The sequence below is a fragment of the Caretta caretta genome, chromosome 10, assembly GCF_965140235.1.
Source record: "Caretta caretta isolate rCarCar2 chromosome 10, rCarCar1.hap1, whole genome shotgun sequence".
NCBI lineage: Eukaryota > Metazoa > Chordata > Testudines > Cheloniidae > Caretta > Caretta caretta.
The window spans coordinates 929,311-941,950 of NC_134215.1; the positions used below are offsets into that span (position 1 = coordinate 929,311).

The following is a 12,640-nucleotide window of genomic DNA, read 5'->3' on the forward strand; positions in this document are numbered from 1 at the left end:
GTGTGTGTATGGGGGTGGGGGGGATGTGAGAAAACCTGGATTTGTGCAGGAAATAGCCCAACTTGATTGTCATGCACATTGTGTAAAGAGTTGTCACTTTGGATGGGCTATCACCAGCAGGAGAGTGAATTTGTGTGTGGGGGGGTGGAGGGTGAGAAAACCTGGATTTGTGCTGGAAATGGCCCACCTGATGATCACTTTAGATAAGCTATTACCAGCAGGACAGTGGGGTGGGAAGAGGTATTGTTTCATATTCTCTGTGTGTATATAAAGTCTGCTGCAGTTTCCACGGTATGCATCTGATGAAGTGAGCTGTAGCTCACGAAAGCTCATGCTCAAATAAATTGGTTAGTCTCTAAGGTGCCACAAGTCCTCCTTTTCTTTCTGGGAACTGTCGTTCGCCCAAAAGACTGAGAGGCCAGAGGTCATGTGCCCAGGGAATCAGGTGACCACCTTTGGGACCTACATAGGGGCTAGGCTGAGCTCAGTATGGGGGCAGATGAGGTTTGAGTTAGACTTTGAGAGAAGCCCTTTCATGGGGCCCTGCCTAGGGGAGTTTACTGTACCTGAAAAGGCCAGACTGGACTGTTGCCAGTGTCCTTTGTTACTTTGATCCTCTTCATCCCTGTTAATAATGTGGCTGGAGGAAAGGGCCTTGGGCTGAACTGCAGTTTGGGTTTTGTTGGACCGTTCCTGGCTGGTGTGCCTGCTCACAGCTCTTTGCGTAGCTCGGTGCCACTGGCCTCCAGATTGGCAGCTGGAAAAGGAGCATCCCAGGGTAAATGTGGTCAGGGAGCCCAGCACTGGCGGCAGGTTCGCCAGGAGAAGGCAGAGCAAGGACATTGGGTGGAGAGGGCTCCTGGGAAATCTGCAATGGAAAGGGACAATGGGGAGTGAAAAGTAGATGCCAAGAACCCCAGGCAGGGAAGAGAAATAGGCTTAGGTGGTGACAAGGACGAACTTCAGGGGATGTGCAGCTTGCTGTGGTTTAGGCACCCTGAACATACACGTGTTGGAGAACCAGGCTGACAGCACCAGGACACTGTGACCACTGCACAGAAGCATCACGCCCCAAAGGAACCAGGCTGAGCGGGACAGTGCTGGGCCCATGGTGCTCCACTGTTGGGAATGTATCTGGCAGAGAGGCAGTGTCTTTCTAGGAGGGAACGCGGCCCTGTAATGGGGTCAGAGAATAGAGGGAATGTGGCCCTGTAATGGGGGAGACAGAATGGAGGGAACGTGGCCCTGTAATGCTGGACAACATCCCAGAAGACTCCTCGTTGCTGCCCGCAATGCTCCAGAATGGGGCCCGTGTTGCCCCTGCTGAGCCCCCTGCCCTTGTTTTAAAGAGGGGAGACTAGAAATGCTGATCCCTGGGGCTCAGGGTCACAGCCCTAGCTCTTTACAGTCAGACCCAGCCTTTCCTGGTCTGTCGAAGTTTCACCCAGCACTTGCCTCCTCTCTTTCCACGGTGGCTAGCAGTCTGTTTCCCTGTGTTTGTCATGCCCACAGCTGTTTCCCCCCATTTTGAGTAGCTGTCAGTTGAAGTTATGGCTGCTGGGAATGGATTACATGGAGTTCGATTTGTATGTAAGAAATATTTGAATACATCAGCATGTCTTGGATACACAGAATTTAAACCACACCAGCGTATGCATTTCATGTGTGTGAATCAGGAGGCGTGAGACAAGCATTGTCACTGTTCAGTTCTTTCAGTACCTTAGAGCAGCCCCAAGCCATGGAGATTTTTGAACACGGAGGCTCAGTGGGTGCTTTCATTACCAGTGGATCAGACCTACTGGCCATGACCCCTGAAAGCCCAGTGTTCTGGTTCTAGCTGGTGTCCTCAGAGACTCTTCTTCAGAGAGGGAAAGCAGTGTTTCATTCTAACCCCACAGGGAGCAGAGTGCATTTTCAGCAAACCAGATTCTCTGGCCCAGAAATTCATTTGCACACAGCACGGTTTCACTGATGGATTGCCTTGCCTTGTGCGACACCTTACTCACTGACAGCCCAGTCCTGCAAACGTTTCCTGCTGTCTGTCTCCCCCATGTGACCCCACATGGGAGGGAGGGCAGAAGTGCTAACAACTGTTTGCACAATGGGGCCTTACACTTCTTATTCTACCCACTGACTCTCTGGAAGCTGATCCCCTAGTCCTACTGTGCTCTGTGACCCTCCATTCAGCTCCTGGCAACTGCGCCCCCCCCCCCCGCCCCCCAGTGCATTCTCATCCTCGGTCAGCTTCTCCCTTCCAGGACAGGCATAGATCCAGGATGATTTCTGCTCCCCGGGCATCTACTCTCTGCTCCATGGAGCTGTGCTCTCTGGGACTTTGGGGCAACGCATGATGAGCCGTGTTTGTCACTTAGCTGGTGTCTGGATAGCTAATGTCCCACTCGAGTGTGGTGGCTTCAAACCTCTTGGTAGCTGGTCCAGGAGGTGTTTGTCCTGCTTGTCTCCCAGCACAGGGGACTGAGCACACATATTCAGTGCACTTGCTCCTTTGAGATTCATATCATGTATCGTTACCCAGAGTTTCTCACTGCTTCCCTCTTGACTATCATCAAATCCTGCTTCCCTGGCTTTGTAAATACTTTTGACAGCGCCAACACCCACCTTCTCGCCTGTCTGGCTTCCCTGTGCACATTGTGCCCCAAGCAGCATTAGCAATCGGCTGTGGGAAACATGACCTACCAGTTAGGCTGGTCAGTCAAAATTGCATCATTTAGTGTTCCGGTTAGTTTTCCTTGCTTGTTACCCCTCCTCCTGGCATGGGTGTGCAGGCATCTCAGAGAATTAATCCTCTTGTTTACTTCTTATCACTCGCCTTTAGTTGCATACCCTCTGTTTGCTTTCTAATCATTAAACAAAGGCTTCTCCTCTTTTCCTGTATGTACAAAGCTGCTCCAGTTCAGAAGCAGCCGAGGGGCCTTCATGTCTGGAAGTGTTTGACAGCTGCTCCACCCCGGCTCTGCCCTTGTCTGCGTGCCTTTAAAGTGACGACATTTTAAACTTTCTAAAGCCTGGTAAAGCAAAGTTTTTCCAGAGGAGGTGAAAAACAAAAACAACTCCCCAAGCACACAATTCCATAGTCAGTATGGAGGGGCTGGGAGAGCTCCTCTCCCTGTAGAATAACACCTTGCTATTATTTATTGTTTGTCTTATCGTAGTGCCTAGGCATCAGGCCAGGATCCTATGGTGCTAGGCGCTGTACAAACCCAGAACAAAAAGATGGTCCCTGCCCTAGAGCTGCACACAGCATATTCCTCCTGAACTGGAACCTCTGTCCCTTAGCTCTGGGCTGTCCAGGGATCTCAAACAGACAAGTAAGAATCTCTTATAGTGTCTCTAGTTAGTTGAAATACAGCAACTTTGGCAACCCTTCTAGGGCTTCTCTGCATCTTAAATAATCCCAGTTCTGTCAGCCTTCCTGTTGTATAGTCCCCTTCCTTAACTTAGAATCCATTACCCTACATTGTTCATACCCCAGTTTAGCTCTGTCTTTGTTCAAATCCAGTGACCAATCCAGACGACACTCCACTGCACAGCTGATTTATACAGGGTCAGCACAGCACAATATCCTCAGATTTGTGTAACAGACCCACCTCAGAACAAGTCAAGATCCCGTTAACAGTCTGTCTGGTGGCTGCAGATCAGAGCACAAGGGTAGATGCTATGTCTGTTGATACACCTAGTGCCTTTTCCTCTACTGTACTAGCTATATCCGTGGCACTGAAATTATGTTTAGCATAGAAATTATTTCTGTGCACGCAAACTTAGACACATTATGTTTCGTTCACGAGCTCTGTGCCCATTAGCCTGATCTATCCAGAGGTTAGAATAGTTTCGATTAAGGGAGAATAATGCTTCATGGGGGACCCATTCCAAGCAAAATGCCTTCCATTGGGGGTACAAAGGAAGCCTTTGAGGATTTGCTGCATTGCTAGATGGTAAAATTAGTATCTGACAAAGCAGGTCTCCTGCTTCATGCCCCGATGAAGGGAAGCTGCTGCCCAGCTTCTGAAGATTCCTCCATACATAGGGTAAGACATTGCACAGCTAAGTTAGGAACTTCAGAGCCACCATACTGGGTCAGACCATGACCCATCTTGCCCAGTAGCCTGTCCCCAACAGTGACCCGCAGAGCTTCAAGGGGAGAGTACAGATCAGGGCACTTATGGAGTGATGTACTCCTGGCTTCTGGCAGTCAAAGGTTTAGAGCATGGGCTTGTGTCCCTGACCATCTTGGCTAAGAGTCATTGATGGTCCTATCCTCTCCAGGAACATATCCAGTTCTCTTTGGAGCCCAGTTATATTTCTGGCAATCACAACATCCCATGGCAATGAGTTCCGCAGGTTAGTTGTGCATAGTATGTAAAAGTATTTCCTCTTGTTTGTATTAAACCTGCTGCCTGTTTATTTAATTGGTCAGCCCTGGTTTTTGTATTGCGTGAAACGGTAAATACAATTCTCTATTCACTTTTCCCACATCATTCATGATTTCATAGACCTCTCTCATGTCCCCCCACAGTCATCTCTTTCTAAGCTAAACAGTCCTAATCTTTTTGGTCTTTCCTCATATGGAAGCCGGTCCAGACCCTGGATCATCTTTGCTGTTCTTCTCTGAACCTTTTCCAGTTCCACTGTATCCTTTTTGAGCTAGGATGACCAGAACTGGACACACTGTGCAAGGTGTGGGCATGGCATGGATTTATATAGTGGCATTATAATATTTTCTGTCTTACTTTCTATCCCTTTTCCTAATAATTCCTAACATACTGCTAGCCTTTTTGACTGCTGTACGTTGCATGGAAGTTTTCAGAGAACTGTCCAGAGTGACTGTATCTTGCAGATACTCTAGTGCGGGGTCTTTATGGCTGTCCAGAGGAGAAGTGGAGCAGGTACTGTGAAGCCCCAGGGTTAGCACAGCAGCACGAACATCTGCTTAAGCAGACTGGAGACAGCGACATTTTACTACTAGTGCCGTGGATGCTCGTGCAGAGACAAGACAGAAGAAAACAATTGAAGAACATAGTTATCACCTTACTTCTGCCTTCCACTGGGCAAAGATAATCACCAGATAAATGCACCAGCCTGGGAGCCTCCAGCCTCCTGGGAGGAGCAGAAATGCACTGACCATTACCAGCAGCTCCAGAAGCTTGTTCCGAAGTTTTGCTGCTGGTGTCTTGTCTATCTGCATTCCTGATAATCACTGCGTCGCTGCTCACCAAGGAATCATGCACACTAAACCTGAGGGGGTAAGCTTGAGTTATTCATCCCCAGAGGCCTGCTAGGGCCTGCTCTATAGTGTAACACGATCCCACCCTGCTTGCGATACATTTCTCCCGAGCCCTGCTGTTCTGTCACTGGGGCGGTGGCAGTGAGTATTCCACACACCCTGAGCGTGAGCGCTGTGCAGAGATGGTGCAGCCCAGTTCAGGGCGGTGCGGGGAGGCAGGGAAGTTTCTCTTTTCATTTCCTCTGTAATTTGCAAAACTCCCGGAACTTTCTTTTTCTGCAGACGAGGGAATTTCAGAGGGGCCCGGTTGGTGGAGCTGCAGGAGAAGAGCCTCCCGTGTGCGAGGACAATGTGTGCACAAACAGCCCCCTCAGAATCTGGGGGTGGCTGGGGAGGACAGAACTTCTTCATTCAGGGTTCGAGTGGGAGCTGCAGGGTTCTGTGTGAAGCAGCAGGGCTGAGGGAGAGGCCATGGTGGGAATGTGGGGTGGAGCAAACGTAGATTTTTATGTGTTGGCGAGCACTCTGTCATCCAAAGGACCTGGGCTACACAGCTAGTGGGCTTCTCTGGCTACAGCCAGCCCAGGAGCGCTCTGCCTCCTCAGGAGCACTACCCACCTACCTGCCACCCTGCAAGTTGCAGGGCCCCACCTGAGGTCCCTGTTCCTGGAGGAGGAAATCCCCCACCCCACTTGGCATGTGTTGGATTTCCATATTGTTGCCTTGATCGCCTGTTTCTGGTCACCCAAGAGGAGAAGAATGCTGGAGCGGTAGGTTTCTTCTCCCAGTCTGCCTGGCGTTGTCATCTGGGAGGGTTTTCAGTGTATGTGTTGTCATTAATCCTTACATTAAAAATGTGTGAATGTAACTGGAAGGTGAAAGCTAACAACTTGTGTCTGCTATTATTATACATGCCAGAAGCAGTAATGATTAAAGGGACTTTAGTGTGAGGTAAAGAGATGCCATCCTGGAACCAGATGACTGGGTGATACAATTAAGATAAAGAAATCACATATTATAGGAAACAGGGAAGCAGAAGAGATGAAATGTGTGATTGGGGAGTGCGGGGGATGCGATGAAATTAAAGAAAAATCACAATAAGGAACAGAAAATGAGCAGGACTTGGAGCAAGAGATGCAATTGCTGAGAAGACAAGAGGCACAGAAATAAATTGAGAGCAAACATTTTTGGAGCAGCAAAGGTGAAGATACAAAATATTCTTTCCCAACTCGATGAAGAATTTTGTTGCTGTTTTGAAATGAAAGAGTCTGAATCAGCAGGAAATTGGGGTGCTGAAGATCAGTTTCCCCCTGCCCTGTATGCGCGGAGGTAAAACCAGGGCAAAAACTCACAGCAGCGGGGGTAGTGTAGGGTCATATTTTCTGAAGAGGTCCAACCCACTGGAGATTAGGGTTCTAACAACTGCCCTCTTAAGGTTTGCAAAGGGGGGTTGGAATAGGGGCATGATACTGTACATAAATAAAAAGAAAAGGAGGACTTGTGGCACCTTAGAGACTAACAAATTTATTTGAGCACAAGCTTTCGTGAGCTACAGCTCACTTCATCGGATGCATTCAGTGGAAAATACAGTGGGGAGATTTATATACATAGAGAACATGAAACAACGGGTGTTACCATACACACTGTAACGAGAGTGATTATCTTTGATTATCTTTGATTATCTTGATTATCTTTGATTATCTTGGCCATTATCTTTGAAAACTCGTGGCGAACCGGGGAAGTCCCGGATGACTGGAAAAAGGCTAATGTAGTGCCAATCTTTAAAAAAGGGAAGAAGGAGGATCCTGGGAACTACAGGCCAGTCAGCCTCACTTCAGTCCCTGGAAAAATCATGGAGCAGGTCCTCAAAGAATCAATCCTGAAGCACTTGCATGAGAGGAAAGTGATCAGGAACAGCCAGCATGGATTCACCAAGGGAAGGTCATGCCTGACTAATCTAATCGCCTTCTATGATGAGATTACTGGTTCTGTGGATGAAGGGAAAGCAGTGGATGTATTGTTTCTTGACTTTAGCAAAGCTTTTGACACGGTCTCCCACAGTATTCTTGTCAGCAAGTTAAGGAAGTATGGGCTGGATGAATGCACTATAAGGTGGGTAGAAAGCTGGCTAGATTGTCGGGCTCAACGGGTAGTTATCAATGGCTCCATGTCTAGTTGGCAGCCGGTATCAAGTGGAGTGCCCCAAGGGTCGGTCCTGGGGCCGGTTTTGTTCAATATCTTCATAAATGATCTGGAGGATGGTGTGGATTGCACACTCAGCAAATTTGCGGATGATACTAAACTGGGAGGAGTGGTAGATACGCTGGAGGGCAGGGATAGGATACAGAGGGACCTAGACAAATTGGAGGATTGGGCCAAAAGAAATCTGATGAGGTTCAACAAGGATAAGTGCAGGGTCCTGCACTTAGGACGGAAGAACCCAATGCACAGCTACAGACTAGGGACCGAATGGCTAGGCAGCAGTTCTGCGGAAAAGGACCTCGGGGTGACAGTGGACGAGAAGCTGGATATGAGTCAGCAGTGTGCCCTTGTTGCCAAGAAGGCCAATGGCATTTTGGGATGTATAAGTAGGGGCATAGCGAGCAGATCGAGGGACGTGATCGTTCCCCTCTATTCGACATTAGTGAGGCCTCATCTGGAGTACTGTGTCCAGTTTTGGGCCCCACACTTCAAGAAGGATGTGGATAAATTGGAGAGAGTCCAGCGAAGGGCAACAAAAATGATTAGGGGTCTGGAACACATGACTTATGAGGAGAGGCTGAGGGAGCTGGGATTGTTTAGCCTGCAGAAGAGAAGAATGAGGGGGGATTTGATAGCTGCTTTCAACTACCTGAAAGGGGGTTCCAAAGAGGATGGCTCTAGACTGTTCTCAATGGTATCAGATGACAGAACGAGGAGTAATGGTCTCAAGCTGCAGTGGGGGAGGTTTAGATTGGATATTAGGAAAAACTTTTTCACTAAGAGGGTGGTGAAACACTGGAATGCGTTACCTAGGGAGGTGGTAGAATCTCCTTCCTTAGAGGTTTTTAAGGTCAGGCTTGACAAAGCCCTGGCTGGGATGATTTAACTGGGAATTGGTCCTGCTTCGAGCAGGGGGTTGGACTAGATGACCTTCTGGGGTCCCTTCCAACCCTTATATTCTATGATTCTATGATTCTATGATCACTTAAGGTGAGCTATTACCAGCAGGAGAGCGGGGGGGGTGGGGTGGGGGGAACCTGTTGTAGTGATAATCAAGGTGGGCCATTTCCAGCAGTTGACAAGAACGTCTGAGGAGCAGTGGGGGGTGGAGGGAGGGAATAAACACGCGGAAATAGTTTTACTTTGTGTAATGACCCATCCACTCCCAGTCTCTATTCAAGCCTAAGTTAATTGTATCCAGTTTGCAAATTCATTCCAATTCAGCAGTCTCTCGTTGGAGTCTGGTTTTGAAGTTTTTTTGTTGAAGAATTGCCACTTTTAGGTCTGTAATCGAGTGACCAGAGACATTGAAGTGTTCTCCCACTGGTTTTTGAATGTTATAATTCTTGACGTCTGATTTGTGTCCATTTATTCTTTTGCATAGAGACTGTCCATTTTTGCCAATGTACATGGCAGAGGGTCATTGCTGGCACATGATGGCATATATCACATTGGTAGATGTGCAGCTGAACGAGCCTCTGACAGTGTGGCTGATGTGATTAGGCCCTATGATGGTGTCCCCTGAATAGATATGTGGACACAGTTGGCAAGGGGCTTTGTTGCAAGGATAGGTTCCTGGGTTAGTGGTTCTGTTGTGTGGTGTGTGGTTGCTGGTGAGTATTTGCTTCAGGTTGGGGGGCTGTCTGTAAGCAAGGACTGGCCTGTCTCACAGGATCTGTGAGAGTGATGGGCCGTCCTTCAGGATAGGTTGTAGAGCCTTGATGATGCGTTGGAGAGGTTTGAGTTGGGGGCTGAAGGTGACGGCTAGTGGCGTTCTGTTATTATCTTTGTTGGGCCTGTCCTGTAGTAGGTGACTTCTGGGTACTCTTCTGGCTCTGTCAATCTGTTTCTTCACTTCAGCAGGTGGGTATTGTAGTTGTAAGAATGCTTGATAGAGAGCTTGTAGGCATTTGTCTCTGTCTGAGGGGTTGAAGCAAATGCGGTTGTATCGTAGAGCTTGGCTGTAGACAATGGATCGTGTGGTGTGGTCTGGATGAAAGCTGGAGGCATGCAGGTAGGAATAGCGGTCAGCAGGTTTCCGGTATAGGGTGGTGTTTATGTGACCATCGCTTATTAGCACCGTAGTGCCCAGGAAGTGGATCTCTTGTGTGGACTGCTCCAGGCTGAGGTTGATGGTGGGATGGAAATTGTTGAAATCATGTTGGAATTCCTCAAGGGCTTCTTTTCCATGGGTCCAGATGATGAAGATGTCATCAATGTAGCGCAAGTAGAGTAGGGGCATTAGGGGACGAGAGCTGAGGAAGTGTTGTTCTAAGTCAGCCATAAAAATGTTGGCATATTGCGGGGCTTTGAAGTCGTGGGGGAGTCAATTCCTTTCAGGTGTCTTTCCTGTATTGAAGGAATATACTGTACATGCTGGGACCCTCTGGGCTCAGCTGCTTTCATAGTCCCTGGAGATTCACTTCTGCAGAGCGGCATGGGAGGTCAGCCTCTCAGTGTATTCCCTGAAACAATCAGAGGACTGATACATGATGGCAAAGTTCCTGGGATCTGGTGCATGTTCACTTCTCGTGTTTATTTTGCACATGGGCCACCTGATTATATGAGATCTTGATTCTAGAGAACAACAAAATATCTGCGTAATTAAATCCTAAAGCTGGTTTGAGTTGTTGTTTTGTTTTTGGGGCGTAGGGTGGGAATGCGTGCCTGTTGCCACTCTCCGTTCAAGATGCTTTCTGATGCCTCTCCGGAGTTTTCAGTAAGTGATATTAATATACACAGCCCACAGTCTGGTGCAGCAAGAAAGTTGGATCTCATTAGTCAAATTAAAACTTTGGAACTCAGTAAATCTCTGTGATAGACTCCAAGTGAATCCTGAGCTTATTTATAGCTCCCACAGTCTTAAACTGCAATATGCTCTGTTCATAAAGAAAATAAATGGCACCTTGGGCTGTTCAGCCACTAATTAACGAGACTCCCTAACTTGTGCTAATTGTAGACACTGAGCCTGCAATCGACCCAGCAGGAGCTGGCCTCAGGACACTGCAGATGCAGTTTAACAGTGTCACAACAGGCAGCGCTGAGATTCAGTAGAAAATCAAACAACTAATAAATACGAATAAATGGATCCAGGCGGGGTGAGTCTGCGGCAGCCACATTAGAGAAAAGGCCCTCAGTGACATAAATACAGCTGATCGAGTGCACGCAAAAGACGGGATGGCACCAAATCTGACCTCCCCTGCTGGCCCAAATTTAAGCTCTCCTAGGTGCTATGGTAACACAAGAACTAAATAATAATTAATAATTGTACTTTTGTGTCACTTCACCATACAAGATTGTTGGCCCAGGTTTTGTGGCTCTCAGAGCTAACCTGCACAGGGAGATTGCCCAAAATAGCTATTCTGGACTAGCTCCCCCTGTGGACACTCTGTTCCAGAATATTTACTCTGCTTTGGAAGTGCACTAAATATTCCAGAAGAAATTGACTTTTGTTCCTGAATAGAGGCCCACATGGTTTTTCAGAATCACTGCTGCAGAGCAGCTTATTCCACAATAGCTCTTCTGGTCATTTTCTCCACTTGGACAAGACCTTAAATTCCAGCGTGACTGACTTTAAATCAAAACTGCTGGGAACTGCAGAAAGGAGGCAAATAGTTCTGCGTGGCTCTGATATTGCTCATTTGGGTTATTTGTTTGGGGGGAAAGGGTTTAAACTCCTTCCATGAAAACATAAACTGGGTTTAAAATGGACTGTTTACAATGTACCAATTAAATCTCTGTGCCTCTTGTATTCTTGCTGACTGTCCGGGCCATGCCGTTCAGCATCCCGCACTATCGCTTCAGCAGGCTAGGCCTGCTTTTTTCCTCTCAACCTATATATTAATGGTGTGGAAATGTATTTTCCTAAGTCTTCAGGTTGCTGATTCAAAAGTACATTTTTCACCTGTCATTTTCTCCTTGACCTCTGCAAAGAATTATGGGGCATAAGTGAAATTCAAATAAGGTAAATGCTTTATCTACTCTTCCTGCATTTTCATCCTCTCCAAAGTAAAAATGAAAAAGTACAGCAGTGGTTGCAAAGATGGATTGAGGCAGGGTGAGAATTTTAAACTTTATTCAATAAAGTGCTGGTATCTAATCAGAAAAAAATTATTTTATCTCTTTAACATATGTGCTCTGAGACATTTGGGGCCTCCAAGTGATAGATCTTCCCTGCCGCTTGCAGGTGTTTGCCATTCTGCACCATGGAACGGACAGTGATACATGTATTCCAACCTGGTCTGAGTCATGAAGATGCAGTGATGCCTTTGATACCAGGATGCTGTAATACACACTCGACCATTGGTGCAGCAACTGCAGCTTGCTTCAGGTTCTAATCAGCAAGAATCTGTAAGGATGGAAGTGTCACCAGCAAGACGGATTCACTGATGATGTTATGGGATGCAAGATATAATGTATCTCTGTCTACAATCACTTGCCAATTTCAGAAACCTCTTCCCTTGTGTACAGGTATTCTGTGTAATGTATGGAAACAAACACTCTGTCATAGTGTAACTCTGTTAATTTCAAATCCCTAATCAAAAATATACACCCCTTATAGTAGAGTCTAACCCTAAATAGTAAATTACACTTTCAGCCAAGCTGTTATTAACGCCGGTACCCTTTGATGCACAAAGCAGTTCTTCTCTTAGGACACTTGTCTCCTATTGTCCGTTTCGTTATACAAGTGTGAGAGGCCAGTTACCCAGGTCTGGGCAATTTGGCACATTCTACGCTGCAGACCAGTCTGTGCGAAAGCTTAACCCAAGCGGTTCATTCCTGAGGGAGGATAATGCAACAGTGAGATCATCAAAGCCCTTCCTAAATGTTCCCTATACAGTACATTATCACCTCCTTTGCTACTGAGAGACAGTCAGTGTGGGGGTGAAGTGCAGCAACCTTCTCACAGGGCCTGGCTAACCTACACCATAGCGTAGAACAGGAAATTACTAAAAGAATTTCCGGCTGAAACAGCCCTACAGCATATGCGTGTTTCCTGTGGGGCATTGTGGGGTGAATGCATTAAAGACTGAGTGCTGAGACATTATGGTGATGGGGCTCAGGTCAGTCCCACAGATGGGTGGGACAGTCAGACATCGAAACATGCCCATTGGAGATGGACCTTTGCCTTGCAGTGGGGTGATGGAATAGGAGCTTCTGTCCAGCGGGGAGGAGGGTCTCAGGGCTTCAGCCCTG

The 12,640-nt window shown here is 47.4% G+C and overlaps 1 long non-coding RNA gene across 1 annotated transcript; it reads left to right on the forward strand.

The window, feature by feature from the left end:
* Positions 1-5,409: 5,409 nt before the first annotated feature.
* LOC125643876 (uncharacterized) lies at positions 5,410-12,045 on the forward strand. Its single transcript, XR_007358857.2, has 2 exons — positions 5,410-6,012; positions 11,631-12,045. It is a non-coding gene; the product is annotated as an uncharacterized LOC125643876 (long non-coding RNA).
* The last annotated feature ends 595 nt before the right edge of the window (positions 12,046-12,640 follow it).